This window comes from Ranitomeya variabilis, chromosome 3 (genome assembly GCF_051348905.1).
Source record: "Ranitomeya variabilis isolate aRanVar5 chromosome 3, aRanVar5.hap1, whole genome shotgun sequence".
In the NCBI taxonomy this organism is placed as follows: Eukaryota; Metazoa; Chordata; class Amphibia; order Anura; family Dendrobatidae; genus Ranitomeya; species Ranitomeya variabilis.
The window spans coordinates 86,202,993-86,228,934 of record NC_135234.1 but is presented as its reverse complement, the minus strand read 5'-3'; the positions used below and the strand labels follow the sequence as shown (position 1 = coordinate 86,228,934).

The following is a 25,942-nucleotide window of genomic DNA, read 5'->3' as shown; positions in this document are numbered from 1 at the left end:
AATTTTCTCAGGCATATTTACATAGGCTTTTCTAGTCTTATGGATTTAAAAAAAAGAAATAAAAAGAAGCATATAAGAAGTGTTAAAATCTAAGAAACACCAGCTAAAAAAGCTTACAAAATGCTATGAAATTCATATAACTTTTGATCAAAAGCATAATGATCTGGATAATAAGTGAATGAATCCTTACGTGGTGATGGGTGTGTTAAAGTTTTATTTGTCCCTTTTTGTGCTTTATGTCTGTTTGTTCTGATTCTTTTTTTATTTCATGTTATTATTGTGTTTTTTTAGTGATATGAAGATCATGGTAAATGATGGGGAGGATGTGGAAGCCCTACTTTGCTCCTGAGCCTCTTTGATTCTACCCCTGGCCCTGCTCCGATCCTTTCTTATCTTCCTCCCAGGCTTATTTCTTTGCTGTGTATCTCATATAAAGAGCATATTTAGACAAGACACCTACTGATTCCCAATTAGAGGGAACACATCCTGAAGGGACACGGAGAGGGAGCGATCACCGGAGGGATATCACACAGACACTGCAGCAAGATGAAAGCAACACATAGAAGAAGTGATGAAAAGGTACAAGCAGGTGAAGAGAAAGGATGTGAGGCTACATTGAAGATAATTAAGCTCTCATTTAACATCAGCACATAGCACTGATTTGGATCAATCAACGTCTCTAGATTTCTAAAAATAAGCCTGAGCAGGGGTGCGAGTCTCAGCACGCACGGGAGCGGTTACACAATGTGGTGCTGATTTCACCTCAACATTATGAGAAGGTGACAGCAACTAGAAGCTCTTACTGCACAAGCGCTGCCTACAAAGATGCTTAATTAGACTACATGCAAAACACAAAACTGGGAGCACATAGACAATACCGTCATATAGGGAGTAGTGATGAGTGAGTGTACTCGTTGCTCGGGTTTTCCCCGAGCACTCTCAGGTGACCTCCGAGTATATGTTAGTGTTGGGAGATTTAGTTTTCATCACGGCAGCTGAATGATTTACAGCTACTAGCCAGGCTGAGTACATGTGGGGGTTGCCTGGTTGCTAAGTAATCCCCACATGTAATCAAGCTGGCTAACAGCTGTAAATCATGCTGCTGAGGCGATGAAAACTTAATCTCCAAGCAGTCATAAATACTCGGAGACCACCCGAGCGTGCTCGGGAAAACCCGAGCAACGAGTACACTCGCTCATCACTAATAGGAAGCAATCCGTGGCCATGTGTGACCTCCACATGTGCGTGAGACCCACAATTTTTGATTCTTCAACAAGATACTTCTAATAAAAATAATTTTAAAATGATGCCTCTGACGACTAAAACTGCTCATCTCACCTATACATGGTGTCTCTTCTTTGGGGCAAGCTGGAGTATTGACTGTATATGGGCAGCAGAGTAAGATTTAATTCTTGTGTCATCGTGAGAACACATATGGTGAAACAAAATTTTGTGGCCATTGGCCACCTCGGATGGGTGGCATTTTGGTATACGTTCAGCAAGACACCCTGATTGGTCTCACTCATATGCCCAATGAACCTGGTAAATTGTAGATGTGTGTCACCAAACGGGGCCACCGGACGGCACAGTGTTCTCACAGAGAAGCAATTCTTATAGCTACGAATATCTCAGTAATATGGCGGGCTATTCTGCCTATATTTATGTGCCAGATATGTCATATATACATAGCAGGTGTTTCGCCCCTCCTCTAAGACCGATCTGGACTGGGAAGGGCGGTGAACGGAGCCCGTTTACCAATTACCAGCCTGTAGCAATCTGAATACAGAGTTGGCCATTGAAACTACCTAGAAATGTGGCTGAGCATGCATGTGTATAAGGGAAGTGTAGCGCCCCCACTGTCGCAGGGCCAAGGGGTACCCGGTACCGGGCCTCTGAGTCTCTGTTCTGGGGTTGTCACGGTGGCTAGGCCCGGTCCGTGACCCTGCTGAGGGGCGTACAATGAAGGTGGAGGTATGGTGATGATATTGTGGTGGTGCAGTGCAGGTCGCGGTAAATAACGAGGACACCAGGTTGCAGTCTCTTTACCTCTTTACTGAAGGTCCCAGGATCCTCAGTCCGGAATACGGTTAACCGGGCTGCGAAAGTCCGGCCGGTCCGATGGCACCTCCAGAGTTCCCTTTGCAGGTGGAAATCTGTGCCTACCTTCTAGCGCTTGTGTGTTGTGGTCCTCCGCTGCTGTGCTTATGGGATAGTCCCCACAACTGTTGTGTCTGTTTCTGAAGTTCCCTCACAACTCGATTATGATGTTCTTCTTCGTCCCCTAGATGATATGGCTAGGACGCACCCGTATGACGGGTAGGCTCGGAGCTCTTCCTGGACCCTAGTGTTGCCCTTCTCCTGTTGTTGCCCCCTGTGTCTTCGTAGGTGATTTGCGTGAGACAGCCCGCCTATAGCTGACTGTCCTGCCATAGGTTTGAAGTATTGCTTGGAGCCTAGTACTTCCGCGGCGTTCCGGCCACCGGCTACGCGCCTCAGTAGGATGTTGCCTCGTCTTACAGCACGACTCCTACTGGTATTTCTCCTTGTTGCGTTGATCTCGTTTCTCACTCAGCACAATATACCTCGCTTCTTGTCCTTTCTTAGGGTACCGCCGCGATCAAGTGCAGGCGCAGTCCCGTAACGTTCTCTCTGTTCGCTAGGCCTCTGTCAGGATCCCACCCCTGACAGGGACCCCCCTGAGTCTCTCCCCGCAACACCCTCTGCCACAGGGTTTTGCCTGTTCGATTCCCAGTCAGCTTCTATCTAACTTTCTGCCTAACCCCCAGTTTTACCAGATTGTGAGGAGTGGCCTAATACATAGCACCCTTAGCTCCCCCTGGAGGCCAGACTGTGATGTGTATTGGTGACTGTGATACCTGGTCAGAAGAACTCCTTCAGTGCCATCAGACGTACCATAGCCCCCCTTAGCGGCGGAGCATCAGTACTGCAACGACCAGGACTCTGGGCGCTGCACTCCCCCCCGGTTAAATCCAGTACTCCTGGACTGGGAAGAAAACAACAATACATGTCAGCAAAAAGACATACAATTTTGAAATGCAGTAACAATAAGCAAATTTGAACAGAGCTTCCCTTTATGGGAGGTGAGGACACTTGAACGTTACAAACATGGTTAAATACTTTAAATAACGTACTATAAATAACTTTTCCTACCCAACCGGGTATTCTACTTAGTGCAATTTCTGAACAATAATTTAACATTGCCTTTAAGGACGTACACACTGAATCCACTAAAGACCTTCTTATAAAACACTATAAGGCTAATCAACGTTTTCCTTCATTTTCCATTTGTACATCTGCAGGACCGCCTGTCTACTTGCCCAGGCCTACCGCCTCTCGTTCTATTACAGGACCGCCCCTTTCTGCCCGGGCCTACTGCCTTTCTACTACTATACACAGTATAGAACTTATCATCCATCTCTCATTTTAGGACCGCGGAGCCATCTCTGTATGGCTCCTAGGAGGACTCAGTGACTAACCCCGTACGGGTTTACTTCCTGTCCTCATTCTCTCATCACATTATCAAACATTTCTCACAATCAGTCAAGTAACTACTCATAACTTTTCCAGGAAAGCATTATTACTATTTCTTCTCTTTAAGGCATCATTATACTTTAAGTACTATAGGTGAACATTCCCTTTAAGAGGGGACCAAGTCTCTATGAAGTAGTGCAACTTCTCAAGCTGCAAGTCTGTATACAGTAAGGACTCCGGTGCTGTTTCCAGGAACAGTTTCTTCACAAAGAGTCCTTGCTTTTGTAAAACCAGTAGAGGGCACCTTTAAGAAGGTGCAAACTATTTACAAGGAGTTTGTAATCATGCAGTGTTCATGATCCAGCAGTTCTTTCAACAATGATAAAACAGGAAACAAAAGCAAAAGCAGAGGAAGGGATCCCGGGTAAACAAAGGGATCCCTTTAAGAGTTACCCTGATCGGGTCATAGCAGCAAGAGGACAAACAGTTAACTATTTACATGTTCAGAAGATTAGAACATTTACTTGAACCACTCAGGAGGCAGCACCGGCGGAGGCAACCCCTTTGGATATTGCCCGCCGCCTGGTACTGCGTAAGGGGGAGTGTTGTCCCATCTGGGGGTCTGCGTACCCACCGTCTTCCGTTCTGGAGCAGCTGGTGCACTGACCACCTGAGAAGACGCCCCCTTGGCCACAACAGTGGTTGAGGTGACAATGTTGCAGGTCGTTGTTTTAATGATGGTGTACGTCGGAGTGACCTCGGTGGTCTTGGTAATGATCAAGGGCTGACCACAAGGGGGCACTTTTGCTACGGGGGTCAGCTTCACTGGCCCCTTAGTCGGGGATGTCATGAGGTTTAGCTTCTTATGGACATTCAGAGCGAACCACCCCTTTTCCCAAAAGTGCCTGGTGTAAGTAACTTCGTCCCCCGGTAGAGATCCCGGTCTGGGTGGCCCTCTCTGAGATGAGACTCCACATCCCGCTGGTTGACAAAGACTTCGGCGTACAGGCCCGGCTCTTTTATAAAGCCCCAGCCTCTGCGGAGCTTGAAGGCGACAACGGTGCCCTGCCTGCGCGGGGCCTGGTGAGCGATGGGGTCCTTGCGGGCCCGATCCTTGACCGCCAAGTCCTTTTGGTGGTAGGCCTCTAGCCCGGCCTGGCACGCCCTTTCCTTCTCCTCCCACTGCTGTTCCAGCTGGACCTGGTATTCCTCCCAGCTCAGGGCCTGCACCATCTCCCCTTCCTGTGTCTTCATCCCGGGGAACCCCATGAGGTTGGGTCCTGGGTTCACCAAGCGGCACACTGTACGCTCCGCATGGACCTCACTCAGCGGGGTAATTGGTGGAATCGGGGCTTTCAAAAAGTGTTCCATACCCGTTGTCTCCTCCCACGGTAACAAGCGCTGGAGTCTTTGGGTCCCAGGGAGAGGGGGTGCCGCGACGGGGCCTATCAACAGACCCTCAGCCAGCGGGACAGGGTCGGCGGACTCACCAGTCGGTGCGTGCCCCTCCTCCTCGGTCGGCTCCGCTGGCGGTATGGTCAATAGGAGCGTCGGCTGGGGTTCCGGCAGCAATGCAGGGTCCGACGTTAGAAGGTCCTCCGCTGGCGCCTCCGTCCGCAGCTGGAGGAGTTGTTCGATCAGGCCCTCCATCTCCATTTGCAGGAGGCCGGCCCCAATCGCAGAGAGCTGGCCGCTGGGCTTATCCGGGTGGCTGGGGGAGTCTTCGGCTTCAACCCCGCATTCCTGGTCTGAGCGACTCGTCATGGCGTCCTCCGCATGGGTCGCTTCCTGGTCCTTTTCCCGCTCTCTCCTTCGTGGGCGGTTTCGTTTTCTCTGTCTCCGCCCACCATTGAGAATCAGGAGGCGGATCTCGGCTGCTGACGGACACGTCCTCACGGTGCAGAAATACTTAGACTGGGCGGCCATTGTCTTTCGCGCTCTTCAGCCGGTCTGTTATGACCCCAATGGCGAGGGTCTCAGAGGAACGTGGAAGTCTGCAGAATACAAAAATCCAGCTCATAGGGCAGTGGTAACTGGGTTGACCATATATCTACTCCTAACGCCAACACTAGAAGTAGCCGGGGATCATTCCTACGTTGATTCTAGATGACACGCGCCAGCCGGAGAATCTAGCTACCCCTAGTAGAGGAAAACAAAGACCTTTCTTGCCTCCAGAGAAGGGGACCCCAAAGCTGGATAGAAGCCCCCCACAAATAATGACGGTGAGGTAAGAAGAAATGACAAACACAGAAATGAACCAGGTTTAGCACAGAGAGGCCCGCTTACTGATAGCAGAATAAAGAAAGGTAACTTATATGGTCAACAAAAACCCTATCAAAATCCACACTGGAAATTCAAGAACCCCCGAACCGTCTAACGGTCCGGGAGGAGAACACCAGCCCCTAGAGCTTCCAGCAAAGGTCAGGATATAGATTTGGAACAAGCTGGACAAAAATACAAAACCAAAACAAATAGCAAAAAGCAAAAGGCAGACTTAGCTGATATAACTGGAACCAGGATCAGTAGACAAGAGCACAGCAGACTAGCTCTGATAACTACGTTGCCAGGCATTGAACTGAAGGTCCAGGGAGCTTATATAGCAACACCCCTAACTAACGACCCAGGTGCGGATAAAAGGAATGACAGAAAAACCAGAGTCAAAAAACTAGTAACCACTAGAGGGAGCAAAAAGCAAATTCACAACAGTACCCCCCCCTTAGTGAGGGGTCACCGAACCCTCACCACGACCACCAGGGCGATCAGGATGAGCGGCATGAAAGGCACGAACTAAATCGGCCGCATGAACATCAGAGGCGACCACCCAGGAATTATCCTCCTGACCATAGCCCTTCCACTTGACCAGGTACTGAAGCCTCCGCCTGGAGAGGCGAGAATCCAAGATCTTCTCCACCACGTACTCCAACTCGCCCTCAACCAACACCGGAGCAGGAGGCTCAGCAGAAGGAACTACAGGCACAATGTACCGCCGCAACAAGGACCTATGAAATACATTGTGAATAGCAAACGACACAGGAAGATCCAGACGAAAAGATACAGGATTAAGGATTTCCAATATCTTGTAAGGCCCAATAAAACGAGGTTTAAATTTGGGAGAGGAGACCTTCATAGGAACAAAGCGGGAAGAAAGCCACACCAAATCCCCAACGCGTAGTCGGGGACCCACACCGCGGCGGCGGTTGGCAAAGCGCTGAGCCTTCTCCTGTGACAACTTCAAGTTGTCCACCACATGATTCCAGATCCGCTGCAACCTATCCACCACAGAATCCACCCCAGGACAGTCAGAAGGCTCCACATGACCCGAAGAAAAGCGAGGATGGAAACCAGAGTTGCAGAAAAAAGGCGAAACCAAGGTGGCAGAACTAGCCCGATTATTAAGGGCAAACTCAGCCAACGGCAAGAATGTCACCCAATCGTCCTGATCAGCAGAGACAAAACACCTCAAATAAGCCTCCAAAGTCTGATTGGTTCGCTCCGTCTGTCCATTAGTCTGAGGATGGAAAGCAGACGAAAACGACAAATCAATGCCCATCCTACTACAAAAGGATCGCCAGAACCTGGAAACGAACTGGGATCCTCTGTCTGACACAATATTCTCAGGGATGCCGTGCAAACGAACCACGTTCTGGAAAAACACAGGAACCAGATCGGAAGAGGAAGGCAGCTTAGGCAAAGGAACCAAATGGACCATCTTGGAGAAGCGATCACATATCACCCAGATAACGGACATGCCCTGAGATAGCGGAAGATCAGAAATGAAATCCATGGAGATATGTGTCCAAGGTCTCTTCGGGACAGGCAAGGGCAAGAGCAAACCGCTGGCACGAGAACAGCAAGGCTTAGCTCGAGCACAAGTCCCACAGGACTGCACAAATGACCGCACATCCCTTGACAAGGAAGGCCACCAAAAGGACCTGGCCACCAGATCTCTGGTGCCAAAAATTCCCGGGTGACCTGCCAACACCGAGGAATGAACCTCGGAAATGACTCTGCTGGTCCACTTATCCGGGACAAACAGTCTGTCAGGTGGACAAGACTCAGGCCTATCAGCCTGAAATCTCTGCAACACACGTCGCAGATCCGGAGAAATAGCTGACAAGATAACTCCATCTTTAAGAATACCAACAGGATCAGCGACTCCAGGAGCATCAGGCACAAAGCTCCTAGAAAGAGCATCGGCCTTCACATTCTTTGAACCTGGTAAATACGAGACAACAAAATCAAAGCGGGAGAAAAACAATGACCAGCGGGCCTGTCTCGGATTAAGGCGTTTAGCAGACTCGAGATACATCAGATTTTTGTGATCAGTCAAGACCACCACACGATGCTTAGCACCCTCGAGCCAATGACGCCACTCCTCAAATGCCCATTTCATGGCCAACAACTCCCGATTGCCCACATCATAATTTCGCTCGGCAGGCGAAAACTTCCTAGAGAAAAAGGCACAAGGTTTCATAACAGAGCAACCAGGGCCTCTCTGCGACAAAACGGCCCCTGCCCCAATCTCCGAAGCATCCACCTCAACCTGAAAGGGAAGTGAGACGTCAGGCTGGCACAAAACAGGCGCCGAAGTAAACCGGCGTTTCAACTCCTGGAAAGCCTCCACGGCAGCAGGAGCCCAGTTAGCTACATCGGAGCCCTTCTTGGTCATATCCGTCAAAGGTTTCACAATGCTAGAAAAATTAGCGATAAAACGACGGTAGAAGTTAGCGAAGCCCAAGAACTTCTGAAGACTCTTAACTGACGAGGGCTGAGTCCAATCAAGAATAGCTCGGACCTTGACTGGGTCCATCTCCACAGCAGAAGGGGAAAAAATGAACCCCAAAAAGGGAACCTTCTGTACACCAAAGAGACACTTTGAGCCCTTGACAAACAAAGAATTTTCACGCAAAATTTCAAAGACCAACCTGACCTGCTCCACATGCGAATCCCAATCATCAGAAAAAACCAAAATATCATCCAGATAAACAATCAAAAATTTATCCAGATACTTCCGGAAAATGTCATGCATAAAGGACTGAAAAACTGAAGGCGCATTGGAGAGCCCAAAAGGCATCACCAAGTACTCAAAATGACCTTCGGGCGTATTGAATGCGGTTTTCCATTCATCACCTTGCTTAATGCGCACAAGGTTGTACGCACCACGAAGGTCTATCTTGGTGAACCACTTGGCACCCTTAATCCGGGCAAACAAGTCAGACAACAGCGGTAAAGGATACTGAAATTTGACAGTGATCTTATTTAAAAGCCGATAATCAATACAAGGTCTCAAAGATCCGTCCTTTTTTGCCACAAAAAAGAATCCCGCACCAAGAGGGGAAGAAGACGGACGAATATGTCCTTTTTCCAGAGACTCCTTGATATATGAACGCATAGCGGTATGTTCAGGTACCGACAGATTAAACAGTCTTCCCTTAGGAAATTTACTGCCTGGGATCAAATCTATAGCACAGTCACAGTCCCTATGAGGAGGCAGTGCACTGGACTCAGACTCACTGAAGACATCCTGATAATCAGACAAATACTCCGGAACTTCCGAAGGCGTAGAAGAAGCAATAGACACAGGCAGGGAATCCTCATGAATACCACGACAGCCCCAACTTGAGACTGACATAGCCTTCCAGTCCAGGACTGGATTATGGGTCTGTAACCATGGCAGCCCTAAAACGACCAAATCATGCATTTTATGTAAAACCAGGAAACGTATCACCTCGCGGTGTTCAGGAGTCATGCACATGGTAACCTGAGTCCAATACTGCGGTTTATTTGCTGCCAATGGTGTAGCATCAATACCCCTAAGAGGAATAGGATTTTCTAATGGTTCAAGAGTAAAACCACAGCGCTTAGCAAATGAGAGATCCATGAGACTCAGGGCAGCACCTGAATCTACAAACGCCATGACAGGATAAGATGACAGTGAGCAAATCAAAGTTACAGACAGAATAAATTTAGGCTGCAAATTACCAACGGTGACAGGACTAACAACCTTAGCTATACGTTTAGAGCATGCTGAGATAACATGTGTAGAATCACCACAGTAGTAGCACAAGCCATTCCGGCGTCTATGAATTTTCCGCTCATTTCTAGTCAGGATTCTATCACATTGCATTAAATCAGGTGTCTGTTCAGACAACACCATGAGGGAATTTGCGGTTTTGCGCTCCCGCAACCGCCGGTCAATTTGAATAGCCAGTGCCATAGTATCATTCAGACCTGTGGGAATGGGAAAACCCACCATAACATTCTTAATGGCTTCAGAGAGGCCATTTCTAAAATTAGCGGCCAGTGCACACTCGTTCCAATGTGTCAGCACGGACCATTTCCGAAATTTTTGGCAATACACTTCAGCCTCGTCCTGCCCCTGAGACATAGACAGCAAGGCCTTTTCTGCCTGAATCTCAAGATTGGGTTCCTCATAAAGTAAACCGAGCGCCAGAAAAAACGCATCAAGATCAGCCAATGCCGGATCTCCTGGCGCCAGCGAAAAAGCCCAATCCTGAGGGTCGCCCCGTAAGAACAAAATAACAATTTTTACTTGCTGAGCAGAATCTCCTGATGAACAGGGTCTCAGGGACAAAAACAATTTACAATTATTCACGAAATTCCTAAACTTAAACCTGTCTCCGGAAAACAGTTCAGGAATCGGTATTTTAGGTTCTGACCTAGGATTTCTGATAACATAGTCTTGTATGCCCTGCACACGAGTAGCCAGCTGGTCCACACTTGTAATCAAGGTCTGGACATTCATGTCTGCAGCAAGCATAGCCACTCTGAGGTAAAGGGGAAGGAGAAAAGAAAAAAAAAAAAAAAAAACTCAGAATCTTCTTTCTTATAATCCCTCTTCTGCAATGCATTAAACATTTAATACTGGCCTGGCAAACTGTTATGACCCCAATGGCGAGGGTCTCAGAGGAACGTGGAAGTCTGCAGAATACAAAAATCCAGCTCATAGGGCAGTGGTAACTGGGTTGACCATATATCTACTCCTAACGCCAACACTAGAAGTAGCCGGGGATCATTCCTACGTTGATTCTAGATGACACGCGCCAGCCGGAGAATCTAGCTACCCCTAGTAGAGGAAAACAAAGACCTTTCTTGCCTCCAGAGAAGGGGACCCCAAAGCTGGATAGAAGCCCCCCACAAATAATGACGGTGAGGTAAGAAGAAATGACAAACACAGAAATGAACCAGGTTTAGCACAGAGAGGCCCGCTTACTGATAGCAGAATAAAGAAAGGTAACTTATATGGTCAACAAAAACCCTATCAAAATCCACACTGGAAATTCAAGAACCCCCGAACCGTCTAACGGTCCGGGAGGAGAACACCAGCCCCTAGAGCTTCCAGCAAAGGTCAGGATATAGATTTGGAACAAGCTGGACAAAAATACAAAACCAAAACAAATAGCAAAAAGCAAAAGGCAGACTTAGCTGATATAACTGGAACCAGGATCAGTAGACAAGAGCACAGCAGACTAGCTCTGATAACTACGTTGCCAGGCATTGAACTGAAGGTCCAGGGAGCTTATATAGCAACACCCCTAACTAACGACCCAGGTGCGGATAAAAGGAATGACAGAAAAACCAGAGTCAAAAAACTAGTAACCACTAGAGGGAGCAAAAAGCAAATTCACAACACCGGTCCACGCCTACTCCACGCCCCTCTTCTTCTCCTGCGCTCTCCTCAGCGCTGTAATGGCGGCGGTTTTTTTGGCGGCAAGTGGCAATAACACAGTCTTTGCAATAAGTCACAGTCCAAGTATAATAAATCACAGTTCCAAGGCACACATGACCCGATTCTTCAGGCTTAAGTAGATCCTGTTCGTGACGCCAAGTTGTAGCGCCCCCACTGTCACAGGGCCGAGGGGTACCCGGTACCGGGCCTCTGAGTCTCTGTTCTGGGGTTGTCACGGTGGCTAGGCCCGGTCCGTGACCCTGCTGAGGGGCGTACAATGAAGGTGGAGGTATGGTGATGATATTGTGGTGGTGCAGTGCAGGTCGCAGTAAATAACGAGGACACCAGGTTGCAGTCTCTTTACCTCTTTACTGAAGGTCCCAGGATCCTCAGTCCGGAATACGGTTAACCGGGCTGCGCAAGTCCGGCCGGTCCGATGGCACCTCCAGAGTTCCCTTTGCAGGTGGAAATCTGTGCCTACCTTCTAGCGCTTGTGTGTTGTGGTCCTCCCCTGCTGTGCTTACGGGATAGTCCCCACAACTGTTGTGTCTGTTTCTGAAGTTCCCTCACAACTCGATTATGATGTTCTTCTTCGTCCCCTAGATGATATGGCTAGGACGCACCCATATGACGGGTAGGCTCGGAGCTCTTCCTGGACCCTAGTGTCGCCCTTCTCCTGTTGTTGCCCCCTGTGTCTTCGTAGGTGATTTGTGTGAGACAGCCTGCCTATAGCTGACTGTCCTGCCGTAGGTTTGAAGTATTGCTTGGAGCCTAGTACTTCCTCGGCGCTACGCGCCTCAGTAGGATGTTGCCTCGTCTTACAGCACGACTCCTACTGGTATTTTTCCTTGCTGCGTTGATCTCGTTTCTCACTCAGCACAATATACCTCACTTCTTGTCCTTTCTTAGGGTACCGCCGCGATCAAGTGCAGGCGCGGTGCCCGTAACGTTCTCTCTGTTCGCTAGGCCTCTGTCAGGATCCCACCCCTGACAGGGACCCCCCTGAGTCTCTCCCCGCAACACCCTCTGCCACAGGGTGTTGCCTGTTCGATTCCCAGTCAGCTTCTATCTAACTTTCTGCCTAACCCCCAGTTTTACCAGATTGTGAGGAGTGGCCTAATACATAGCACCCTTAGCTCCCCCTGGAGGCCAGACTGTGATGTGTATTGGTGACTGTGATACCTGGTCAGAAGAACTCCTTCAGTGCCATCAGACGTACCATAGCCCCCCTTAGCGGCGGAGCATCAGTACTGCAAAAACCAGGACTCTGGGGCGCTGCAGAAGGTCAGGGGAGACCATTGCCAAATGACCCATCATCTAGTAGTAATGTATGGGGAATCTTTACTCCCATAGTCTCCGCTAGAGGAGGGCTGTATCTCTCGCTCCATTTGGACGACTTTGGCCGCCTCTTCTTTAAAGAGTGTGGACAGTGCAGCACCTGGGAATAGAGGAGATGCTATAAATGTCCCTTATAAATAAAAATATCCTTATAAACTAACCATGTTGGGCATGACTATTTTGACTCATTGCAAAGCATAATATGTTTGCAATAAAATATATAATTAATCGCTTTCGTTTCGCCTCTGCACTTAATTTACTTCTGAAGCTGCATTGTTTCCAATGTTATCACATAGAGGCTTCTTGCAGATCCATCAGTCAATCTAGGTCTAATGTAGTAATAAGATTTCATTATACATTCACTTATTCGTTGTTCACTCAAAAAAGCCAGGTCACATGGGGACTGTTAAAGAGAACCTGCCAGGTTGGATATCGTTATTAACCTGCAGATGTGAGGTAATTTCCAGGTCAATATTCATAGGAAAGTGCGGGGACGCATTACTGAAAGTGTGGCTATTAGGAGAAAATGATCTTTATTCCTCATGGGAGCCACTGGCTTTCAGTCATACAGGCGTGCCGACACAGCTAAAGTCACCGGTCACAGTACTGTCAGCACCGGCATGTAAGCGTGTCCTGGCACTTTGATATACTGCAGAGCTGGCTGTCAGTCAAAGTGCCAGGGCGTGCCTATAGCTGCCGCTCACAGTATAGTGATAGCAGTGATTGTAGTCACATCGGCAACTCTGTATGACTGAAAGCTGGCGGCTATCTGGAAGAATAAAGTTGATATTCTCTCAACTGCCTAACGCTGTTAACCTGCAGAATATCCCCATATCTGGACGTTAGTATCATCACCACAGATATCAAATTGATTTTTGCCATAGGCAGAAATTAATAAGGCAGCAAAAATGGCTTGTTAATGAGGTCACAAGGGTACCAATAAACACATGGCAGCTGTTTGGCGGGCCTGGGGAAGCGGTCAGGTACCCATTAAGTATTTGAGCTTCCACTTCAAGACTCTGCAAATAATCTAAGACTTTATTTCTCCAATGCAGGCACTGCATGGAAATAAAATAGCACTTGGCTTTTAACTAGTCCTTAGGATTTTCTAATTCTAGCCTATCTTCACGGTAAATTGTTAAGTTTTGTTAACTTTGCAAAAATGGAAAGACCCCTCTAATAAGGGGGTCTAACAAGTATAATTTTTTGTAAAATTCTCAAAAGTGGGTTAAAAATATTAAAGGAATGACAAGACTCCCATTCCGGTCTGGTCTCGCTTTATAGCTCCACCCTTCTCTACTTCCTGCTGCAGCAGTGATTGGCTGCAGCGGTTACATAAAGTAACATTATCAGTGTAGCCAGAAGTAGAGACCAACAGAGTACCACCAGGCAGTGGTGAAACTTAAGAAAAGGGAGATAATTGAGGCGAGGTTTTTTTTTCTTTGCTTATTTTAACCCATTCTAAACATTTTGTAAAACATTGTAGCCAGAGACCCTCTTTAATATTTCCTTGTTGGGTTATTATTATTATTATTTCACTAGGAAGGTCAGTGACAATACTAGAATTAAAAAAAAAATTTTAATCCCACAAATAAAGAAATTGTTGTGATCACAATAAATGTACCAGTACAATCTTTCCATGAAGAAACCTTAACATCCAATGTGTAATAAGGACTTCGGTATCTGTTAACATAACATGAGGTTTAAAGCGCAACCATCCTTTTACATTTTTCCCCTATAAATGAATAGTACATGAGAAAAGATTAAACTTTTTACAAAATATCTTAGAAAAATCTGCCTCTTTATCTTTATTGACTGATTATTCATTCTCAAAATTCTCAATTCATGGGTAAATCTGAATACAGGCTTTCCCATTACTGAGCTATGAGATGCCAGTTGGTGCTCATAAAGTTCTATGGAGAACTGGAAGGCTATGTTCACACAATTCTTTTTTGTTGCTCTTTTTCTGCAGCCAATCTGTGTTTTTTGGCAGTAAAACAGCAATTTGCTGACTTTTTTTGCTGTTTTGCTTTCACCTTGAAAACAATACAAGGTGTTAAGCCACCAATGCAAGATGTATGTGTGACCATAACACATTTAGGAAAAAAAGGGCTATTTTATCAAATTATTTAGGGGAAAAAGTCTGAAAAAATAGTGACTATTCTGAACAAAAGAAAAGATGCATTCAAATATGACAGCTAAGGGTATTAGTGATGAGCGAGTGTACTCGTTGCTCGGGTTTTCCAGAGCACGCTCGGGTGGTCTCTGAGTATTTTTTAGTGCTCGGAGATTTAGTTTTCCTTGCCCCAGCTGGATGATTTACAGCTGCTAGCCAGCCTGAATACATGTGGGGGTTGCCTGGATGCTAGGGAATCCCCACATGTAATCAAGCTGTCTAGTCCAAGCTGTCCAACTGTACTTGGAGTCCGGAGAAACAAAATCACATCCTGCGTTTTCTTCGCCAAAAACTTTGCAAAAATTGATAGCAGCGTTTTTTCTGCATCTTTACTTTTTATTGGTGAAAAAACGCTGCAAAAACACTGAAAGAATTGATATGCTGCAGTTTAAAAAAAAGCAGGAGCAGTTTTCCAATTCAATCAGGAAAAAAAATATGGGCATAAGATTTCTGAAATCTCATAGCTTTTGCTGGTACTGTAAAGAGATTTGAATTTGCATTAAAAAAACACAGCAATAACGCAAGGTGGGAACATAGCCTAACTGTCAGTTCAGGAGAAGTTGACTGTCTCTAGCTCCTCCCCTCTCCATAGAAGTTTAAAAGCACCAACCGCCATCTAGTATCTCAGTAATGAGAAAATCTGCCTTTACGGAATACAGATTTTGTCCATAAATTGACAGTGAAAGATCAGTTTTTCGCTGATAAGACATATTACATAGTTGTTTATGTTCATGTGGACTACTCATTTATGAAGTTAAAATTAAAATGACGGTTACGCTTTAACTGTTTTAGCAGCGTGTTTAGGTACTTGTCATCTACTAGATATTTCACCAAGGACACCCCCAAGTCGTTGCTATAGTTTCCAAATGCTTTGAAAGGTTGTAAGTGACGTCATTTCTGTGCAGGCGCTAATTATCAATCTCTTTCCCTATCTTCTCTCCTTTGTTCTCTTTACAAACTAATTACGATGTTGTCATTAGTCAAAGAGTTGGAACTGACAATAATTATCTAATAAGATAATGATTTTCACAAAGTGCTGTTAAAAAGGAATGGGAATGTAAAGTTTTTCTTTTTGGTTAATTATTTTTTGCCCACCGGCAGATGCAGAATTTGTGATGATAAAATGCAGATATTTTTTAGATGATTGTTGTGTTCTGCATGCATTCTTACATGGCTTTCTATACATATTGTCCGGATAGAACTATTTGGTTTTTGGAACTGTAATAATAATAATAATCGGATTCACAGCTCTTGCTCCTTCAATTGTAATTTGCATGTTTATTACAAATAAGACATCATTTTTAGCATAAATTCTGGTTCCCCCCAACTGTGTGCCCCAATAAGCAGCTGATTTTTCCAGGTGTTTAAACTGTAGCAGCCGCTGGAGGAGAAACAGTATTACGGTCCTCATACACATTCGACTGATGTCGGCCGATCACGCCTGTATCGCTAGGTTTGGCTGATGGTCTAATGTGAATTGGGGCTGTCTGATAGCTGAGAGAGATGTCTATCACGTATGTCCAATTACGGACTGCTGATCACATTGTTCTCCCTGAGACGTGTCCGGTGACTTTCTCATAGATAGCATAGGAGTGTTCCGATGAACGATAGCTTATGTGTAAGGATCGTCCGTCCGACAGCCATACAACAGGCATGGCCCGCTTTACATGGTGGTTATTCAGCTGAACAGATGTGTCCAAACCTTTGACTGGTACTGAAGACTTTGTGCCCTGTATAGATAAATTGTCGCAAAGAAGGACGCATGAATGGATAGAGAAGTCCAAGGAAGGTCACGTGTCAGCCATCAAGAAGAAACTGGACGTCCTTCCATGTCCACGACTGATGACAACATTGAGCATGCATGTAAACTGATTCTGTTGGATAAATGAATAACAGTATATTTGGTCGTCTGAAAGAAGCCCAACAAGGGCAAAGATTCCCATCCGATTAGGAAGTGAAGACACCAGTGCATTTGTGGTTTGCAACTCAGCCTAAAACATTTTTTTTCTTTATGGGGCTACATGCATGCTCCTGGAGTCCGGGAGTTACATTTCAGTGATGATATCATGAATTCACAGAGGTACTGTTGTATATTGAGACAGAAAATGCTGCTATTATCTGTGCCCCTTGTAGACGTACACTTTTCCAACATGATAATGATCCAAAACACACATTTAAGGCCACTGAAGAAAAAAGAGATGAAAGTCAATCAATGGCCAAGTGTTTCTGATCTGAACCCATACAAACATCTATGGGGAATTCTAAAGAGACAAGTTGAGCATCACTCTCCATCCATCATCCAGGCTCGAAAAGAGGTCATTCTAAGATAGATGTTGCAATATAACTCCAACTTGATCATTCCATGCATAGAAGACTTTATGCTGTCCTTAAAAATCATAGTGGTCATACAAAATACTGGATGTAGTAATTTTTTTCATATAGGGTGTATTCATTTTTACGTCAACTATTTGAGGAAAACAAGATTTTTAAGATAATGAAAGTTATTCTATTAACCTTACTATCATGTTATGGATTAAACATTTTTCTATGAAATTCAGTCTTATCAAAATTGTTCTTGTAAGAGGGTGCACTCATTTAAGCTGAGCATTATATATATATATATATATATATATATATATGTATATGTATATATCTATGTACATAACGAGCGTAATTTGATGTGCAAAACTTGTGCCACCGATGTTAATCTAAACTCCTTAAGTGCCTTTGAAATTAGAAACTCCAAGTAATTGTAGCTCCACTAGACCAGGGCAGCGCGGCTTTGATGCAATTTTCTGCTACAGGAAAGCAGAGTAGTTTTAGCATAGAGGAGTAGCAGGGATGAACCGTTGGGTTAGGTGGGTGGAAGGCATATTTGCAGTTAGATGAGACCAATTAAAGCTCTCAGGCAGCCTAATTAGCCGGTAGATTTCTCTTTCATCCTAACTTCATTCAGGTCTTCTTTTCTTTAATTCGCAGATGTGTTCATTTAAGATGTTTTTAACTCTTTTCCTTCCCCTTTTCTTCAGATATACTAGTAGTTTCTTTCATATCAGAGTGTTTCATGGTATTTTCTGTGCCGTGTGCCTGACACGGGTCATTGTGTTCGTTCTCTGGGCGGATTCTTCTTAGTAATCATTTTAAACCGGATTTAAATCAAAATATGTTTTCAATCAGTATCAATTCATAGCTGTATAATTGCCTGTGTCAGGTGCTGTGACAGGAGGAAATGAATCATACTGGCTGAGATATCAATCCATCATTCCTAATACATACACAGCATGCATAAACAGATCCATGTAAAACTCAGAATAACAGATGGGACAAGTATTAAAAAGGAGAGCAAGGTACAGTTAAAGCCAACCAATTTCAATAGTTTCAGCGAATATTTACTTGGCCGACAGCTAATCCTAACAATCTACCAATACGCATGAATGATTGGTTCAACTAATTATGCATGTGTCGGAATGGTGTGAATGAAGTAAGCTGCTGCCAGACAACTGAAGAAGTCTCCAGGCTCCTCTCTTCTTCTCGTCCGACTATATACACTACCGACCCCATTCCCACTCATCTCCTCCAGTCGCCACAACTCACCTAACTACAATCTTTAATCTCTCCCTCTCCTCTGCCATTTTCCGCTCCTCCTTCAAACACGCTATCATTACTCCATTACTAAACAAAACCCGCCCTCAACCCATCCTGCACAAATAACTACAGACCAGTCTCCAATCTCCCCTTCATCTCTAAACTCTTGGAGTGCCTGATCTACTCCCGCCTTACACATTACCTCTCCACTCATTCCCTCCTAGACCCTTCACAGTCCAGCTTCCACCCCCTACATTCGACAGAAACTGCACTCATCAAGGTGACCAACGACCTTCTGACAGCAAAATGCAATGGTGGCCACTCTCTGCTCATTCTTCTTGACCTTGACCTTTCTGCAGCTTTCGACACTGTTGACCACCCTCTCCTACTCTCTAGGCTCCAGTCACTATGTATTAAGGACACTGCTCTCTCCTGGTTCTTTTCCTATCTTTCTGACCGCTCCTTCAGTGTTCTGTTCTCTGGCTCCACTTCATCTCTTCTTCCTCTCACTGTTGGGGTACCTCAGGGATCAGTCCTTGGCCCTCTTCTCTTCTCCCTCTACATGGCCCCAGTTGGATAGCCCATCAGCAGATTTGTCTTGTAGTACCATCTTTATGCTGATGACACACAACTATACACGTCATCCCCTGACCTTACCCCCGCTGTACTACAGTACGCCAGTGACTGTCTGTCCGCAGTCTCCAACATCATGTCCGCTCTCTATCTGAAACTCAACCGCTCCAAAACTGAACTTTTTCTGCTCCCGCCATCTACTAACCTCCCTAAATCTGACATTTCCCTCTCCGTGGGTGGCACCATAATAACACTCCGGCAGCAGGCGCGCTGTCTGGGTGTTATGTTTGACTCTGATCTCTCCTTCACATCCCGTATACAATCTCTTGCCCGCTCGTGCCGCTTACACCTAAAGAACATCTCTAGAATCCGCCATTTTCTCACCATGCAAACAACAAAAACCCTCACTGTAGCCTGGATTACTGTAATGCTCTATTAATTGGCCTCCCCCTTACTTGACGTTCCCCTCTCCAGTCTATCCTTAATGCAGCAGCCAGGGTCGTCCATCTGGCTAATCGTTACTCGGACGTGTCCGCTCTTCGCCAGTCGTTACACTGGCTGCCCATTCATTATAGAATCCAATTCAAAGTACTTGTTCTCACCTACAAAGCTCTCCACAGTGCGGCACCCCTTACATCTCCTCCCTCATTTCTGTCTATCGGCCTAACCGACCGCTGCGCTCTGCAAACGACTTTTGACTAACCTCTGCACTAATCCGTACCTCCCACTCCCGACTCCAAGACTTCTCCCGTGCTGCGCCAATCCTCTGGAATGCCCCAAGATATTAGGACCATCCACAATTTGCATAGTTTTAGGCGCTCCCTCAAAACACATTTGTTCAGAGCGGCCTATCACGTTCACTAATCAAAGTTATTTTATGTTTGTGTCTGTGTGTGTAGCCCATTCACTACTTCCATCTATCCCCACCCCCTGAAGATGGCTGGACCATCATTGTAAATACATCATTGTAAATACACACCTGTACTTTGTATCTCCCCCACCTCATTGTAGATGAGCAAGGTCGTCTTATTTTGCTTTAATTATTGTATTGTTAACATTGTTACTTATGACTGTTGTGTTTGAAACTGTTAAACTGTAAAAGCTAGAGGGAGGAAATAAATCCAAAGATAACCTTATGTCTTTAGTAAAATTGCTTTATTAATAGTGAGCGGCAAATGGGCAATGATGACAACATAGACGCCCAATAAAAGTATAAAAACAGCTAGTGCAAACAGAACACCGGGAGATACATCTGCGAACTCCTATCAGAAAATTCTGATCAAAACTATCAGTGTATTGGGTCACAGATTATAGCACTAAAATAGGGAGATTCAAGGTGAATTAAAGATCCCATAAAAAGGATCACTCTATCCCACTCATGGTAATATCATCCTGCATATAACCTAACATGATCCGCTGCAGCAGAAAGAAGTAATAGTTACAGTATTTGGCAAGTGCAAAGTCCTGGAGAAAATAATATCATACTCCATATGTAACTTAATGCAGTTTAGTGCAGCAAAAGAGAGCGATAGCAAAGATTAATACATCACCCGAAATTAAGATGTTCAGCAGGTGTAGGGTCCCGGTGTCTGTGACCCAATACACTGATAGTTTTGATCAGAATTTTCTGATAGGAGTTCGCAGATGTATCTCCCGGTGTTCTGTTTGCACTAGTTGTTTTTATACTTTTATTGGGCGTCTATGTTGTCATCATTGCCCGTTTGCCGCTCACTATTAATAAAGCAATTTTACTAAAGGCATAAGGTTATCTTTGGATTTATTTCATCCCTCTCGCTTGTATGTTGTTTAGATAACTGTCTTGATCCAAATATTAGGGCATAAATATTCCCATCTGTTGGTTATCGTTATTTGATATTTATAAACTCGGTGTTATTTGTCCAGATGGTATACTATTTATATTTGCCCTTGGTTACCCCTATCCTTTTTCAATATTTTTTTTAAACTGTAAAAGCTGCAGAATATGTTGGCGCTATATAAATAAAGATTATTATTATTATTATTATTATTAACTGTGGCGGTGTCTTATTTCTCCTGAGAAAAAAGGGTTGGCCATGTTGAAAGGCAATAGATCTAATGTTTTTTTCTCTCCTGACATAGGATGAGTCAACATCAGCCAAAAATGTCAAATTCATTAAATCACTGGTCCATCTTGCTGAAGTCAATTGTGTGCGGCTACCATTCTTTGAAATGGTTTTCTCTAAAAGCCACCTCACGCTGAGTCCTCATTTGTTTCTGGTTATAAAAACCATGCCTTTGCCTAGGCAACGTCTTCTATCTGGGTCTTTGTGCAATTGTTATTTTTCTCTAAACGATTCCTGGCCTTCTCTGGAGTCTCCGAAAAACCCATCGAGGACCATGCCCTCTTAGCTTTCGAAGAGACAATAAATTCTACCATTTCCTGATCTCTTTCCCTCTTGACTCTCCATTTACCCATTTTCAGATATCAATAGAATTACTTTGCAACAGCAAAGGCCCCATGAGACTCTGTCCCAAATATATGCCATGTTATTGTCCCCTGCATGGTAAAGTTCCCAGCCCCAGTGCAAGGTGGAGCGAAATCTACTCACCATCTTTCGGAAAAGAACCCTGAAGGGTCAAAAAGTTGAATATTGTTGTTGTGCACCTAAGCTTCAAGTAATCTGTTTGCAAGCAGTATATGATCCCTTATCTCAACTTTATGGAAGGAGGCTGCAAAATATTTTTTAGACAGTATTGGGTTCCTATCAAATTATTCACCATTATGTCACCTAGGTCTCCACAGTGCTGATGCTTCCAAAACACTAATGACATTTTTCTTTACATATTATGGGAATATCCTTCACTACACTATTTCTTAAGTGGAATCTCAAAGTTTATATCCACCTTCACAGTCTTCTTCATCCCATCCTGCCCACCTTTCTTCCGGCTTCATCACAATAACACTTCTTTACAGTCATAACGGAAATGTACCTTAAGAGCAGTGTCAGATAAGGACCCACCAGTAACACTGACTTTGGGGGCCCACTTGCATACAAATATTACACTACTGTTGTTCACAAATGTACCTATATCTCTATATAATAATAAACTGGGTAGTTTGATTAATGAATGATGAGATGTTTCTTTTTTCTATACAGAATCAATTGAATTATGCGAAGTACTGCTCATACAGTGGGGTTGGGGGCCCAGATATGCACAGGGGCCCACAGGGGGATTACCCTGTTACCCTATGGGCCAGTCCGAGCCATCTTTAATGCACCTCAAGCATGTATACCTGCTCTTTGGAGATGATTTGAACCTTCCTCTCATAATTTGTAGCTGTGCAAGGTAGAAAACATACCTGGCATGGAAGCTTTCTCTTCTCGATTAAATGGCTTCTCCATGACACAATGTTAGTCTTAACTGTCTGAGGGCAGTGTAAGGAAATAAAAAAACTGTTTTCACCTACCAGACTAGTGCTGCTGCTCCGCACTCCAAACTCTATGCTCTTCTTCACTCTGTGCTGTGTCCCCTGCCGGTCTCCTTCAATCAGTATTCAGTGTACTGGTATCTATATCCAACATCAGCTGTAGTTTTCTCATTCCGTTCAAATAGGAATAAACTATTTTGACATAATGTGAAGGCTGCAACCAATCTGTCGCCACTGATTGTCTGCATTGGTGATATGATGTCCCCCACTGATTGTTGATACCAGAAGACCAGCACAAGACACAGTATGGAGTGTGGATGAGAAGCTGCAGTCTGGAGGTTGGTATAGGATTTTTTTTTTGCACCATCCTGGGCCCATTAAGATGAACTTGTTTAGTAGTGGAGATCTCCTTTAAAAACAACAAGGATATCTTTTATGCCCCTAGTCCTTCAGGGTGGTATATCAGAATACTAAAGAATAAAAATCTATGCTTGCTCAATAATACCCCCTTGCCTATGCTTGGTCATCCCTCCAGGTTGGTATGTGGTGTGTTAGTCACCCTCCCCCTCTTTTTTTCCTCCTCTCCTTTCCATTTCTCCCATTTCTCTACAATTCAAAATCCACCTCCAACTCCAAGTTCGTATTTTTTCAATCAAGCTTGTTTGCTTACTTTTATTTTATTGTTCACTGTTGTTTTTCACCCTTGATGTTTCCAGGTTTATTCACTGTAATTGCTTCCCGTTCCTTTAAAATTAATTAAAAATAGAGATTTTTTTTTCAAAAAAAGATTCTCAAGGGACTCATTCTGGGGAACACAAAAAATGTATTTTATTCTCGTTTTGCCATTTTGAGTTTTAATATTGAACAGTACTATATTAAAGCAGACTGTGTTGTAAAGATTTATTTGTAGCATTTTATTTCAGATTTATTTTCTGGGAGCATGCTTTTAAGAGCATTTGTATACTTCCTTTGGGTGTTTGTAGTAGCTTAATTGGCTTTCTATGAAATTGGTTCCATTAAGCATGTATTTGTACTTGACTAATGGCGCAAAGTTCAATGTAAAGTAATAATTCCTCCACTGAAAAATATCCATAGAGATAAAAAACCAAGGATATGTAGCTAGTAATGAAAATAGCAAAATAGATTTGGCGCTTAACCTTTGTACTACATGAATTGCAATCAGCAATTTATGAATTTCCAGTTTTAAATATGTCTATTTTTATCAGTTGATAAAAAAATTCTTTCAAGGAAAAATGTGGGCTACATTCGTGTTTGAACATGCTCCTACACCCTCTTCCTCTGTTACACTTACACTGCATATGGTATGGCACTTGGTGATGCAGGCACAATCAAGCCAAGTGAATTTGTCTGGCTTGGACTTGTGAGGCTGCTCAGCCAGATCAGCTATTCAGCTGATGTAATTAGCTCTCTGTCAGATTTGGACAGAACCACACCTTATTTAAACTCTGGTCAGTTTGCTGGGAATTGCCAGTTTTAATTATATGCTGACCCTGGTCTACTTATCTCTCATAGCCTGCCTAACCTAGCTTATTTGATACCGATTGATGACCATGGACTATTTTAACCCTTCAATTGCCTTACGATTTTGACTTAGACTCCTTTCTCCCAGCTTTGACATGGGCTATTTCCTGGACTTGTTCTTGACTTCTTACTTTGTCCTTTATCTGCCCTCTATGGTTTTGACCCAACTTGTTGACTTTCCTTTGCCAGCTTGCTTCACTGGCCAGTGGGTCTCTATGTGGACCTAACCCAGAAGATCCTGTTATAAGTACAGATTTCTATATAGGGGTTAAAGAGTGAATACTAGGGTGTCCCTGGGTCCCGCAAAATGGATTGGCTTAAGAAAAATCTATCAGTGGCAGCCCTTTTAAAAGCTGCAAGGCTTTCACATACAGTTTATCCTTACAATATTCAGTGAAGAGCAAAAGGATAACAATGTTTTGAACGTTTATCTTTCAGACTCAATACCTCACCATCCACTACTGTTTAAAACGTGAGACTACCATGTTTGCTAAGTACCCTATATTATTTATATGTACCATTACTTTTTTATTATTTGCAGCAGGGTATATGCTCATTAAGGGGACCCATTATGTTGAGCTATTGGACTGACAATGGCCCATATACGCTGGTGAGCAAAAGGGTAACAATGTTTTGAACTTCTGATCTTCAGGCTCCATATCTCTCCATCCACTACTGCTTTGAACGTGAGACTACCATCATTTTATAGACAATCATCTTGGATATCTCATACATACATTTGACTTGCAATTATTTTGCATATGATTAGTTATGCAGATTCTTGTCATGCCACTGCATTGTTACTGTTTTGCTTTTGGTGGTGGAAAAATCTTTTTCATCCTGTATACTGCAAATTACAACCTGTTTTCACATCCCCTAATAGCTCAGTGTGTTATTAAGTCAATTCCCAAGTGAAAGGTCACTGGTTCAAATCTATGAAGATTTCCAAAGAAAAGAGAAACAGCACCATACAGCTCATCAATAGTAGTCTCTCGGTCGAGAAAATTACCAAACGGCATCATGTGAGTGCCATAACAGTTGGAAGAATATGAAATTAAGTCCATCCATTCATTCAAAAGCCAAGAGGTGGATGCCCATGCAAAATATCTAAGTTAACAAGTCGTCTCATCACAAGGTCTATCAGGTCTGGTGTGACAAACACAGCAGTGGTGGTGGCTCATATTGCTTCATAACAGTGAGATCACAGACTTTCATGCGAGTGCTGTGTGACACATTTCAAAAGTCTGGAATCGTGGCCCAAAAAAAGGTGAAGAAGCCTCAACTTCAATATTCTCATAAGAAGCATTGGCTCGAGTTTGCAAAAAGTACGAAAAGTGGACAGTAGAAGATTGGAAATGGGTGAATTGGAGTGATGAGATGAAAGTCAATATACTAGGCTCTCATGTGTGCAAATGGGTCTGTAAGAAACAAGGGAAAATGGGGCTAATATATAGAGAAAATGAAGGAACTGTCAAGTTCGGTGGAGGAAGCCTGATGAAATGGGGTTGTTTCACCACCAAAGGTATTGGATACTTGACCAGAATCGATCGTGGTCTCAGTGCTGAGCTGTATGTGAGTATCCTGCAAGATGAGTTGTTTTGTACACGCGAGTACTTTGGGTATGAAGATGACAACATAGTATTCCAGCAGGACAACAACCCAAAGCATACGTTCACATTGGTGAAGAAATGGTTCAATGACAATGAAGTAGAGGTGCTCGATTGACCCCCACAATCCCCAGATCACAACCAAGAGGAAAGCTGTATACATACCCAAGTGAGTCAACCAGTATGCACCAACTTTGGGAATGTATAGAAGAGACCTGGGATCAGATTTTGGTTGAGACATGCTTGAATTTGATCGCGAGCATGCCCCAAAGGATTTAAGCAGTATTGAAAGTTAAAGGTCGATTTATAAAATTCTAACAAAATAATAAGCATTAAAATTTTGACTTTCAGGAGCAAAACAGTAAAGGTACCGTCACACTAGGCGATATCGCCAGCGATCCGTGACGTTGCAGCGACCTGGATAGCGATATCGCTGTATTTGACACGCAGCAGCGATCTGGATCCCGCTGTGAAATTGCTGGTCGCTGCTAGAAGGTCTGCACTTTATTTGGTCGCTAGGTCGCCGTGTA

At 44.3% G+C, this 25,942-nt stretch overlaps 1 protein-coding gene across 2 annotated transcripts in view; it reads right to left on the bottom strand.

The window, feature by feature from the left end:
- The window catches only part of SEZ6 (seizure related 6 homolog), an 880,998-nt gene that overhangs the window by 26,153 nt on the left and 828,903 nt on the right, over nucleotides 1–25,942 (bottom strand). The gene's annotated exons all lie outside the window — the stretch shown is intronic.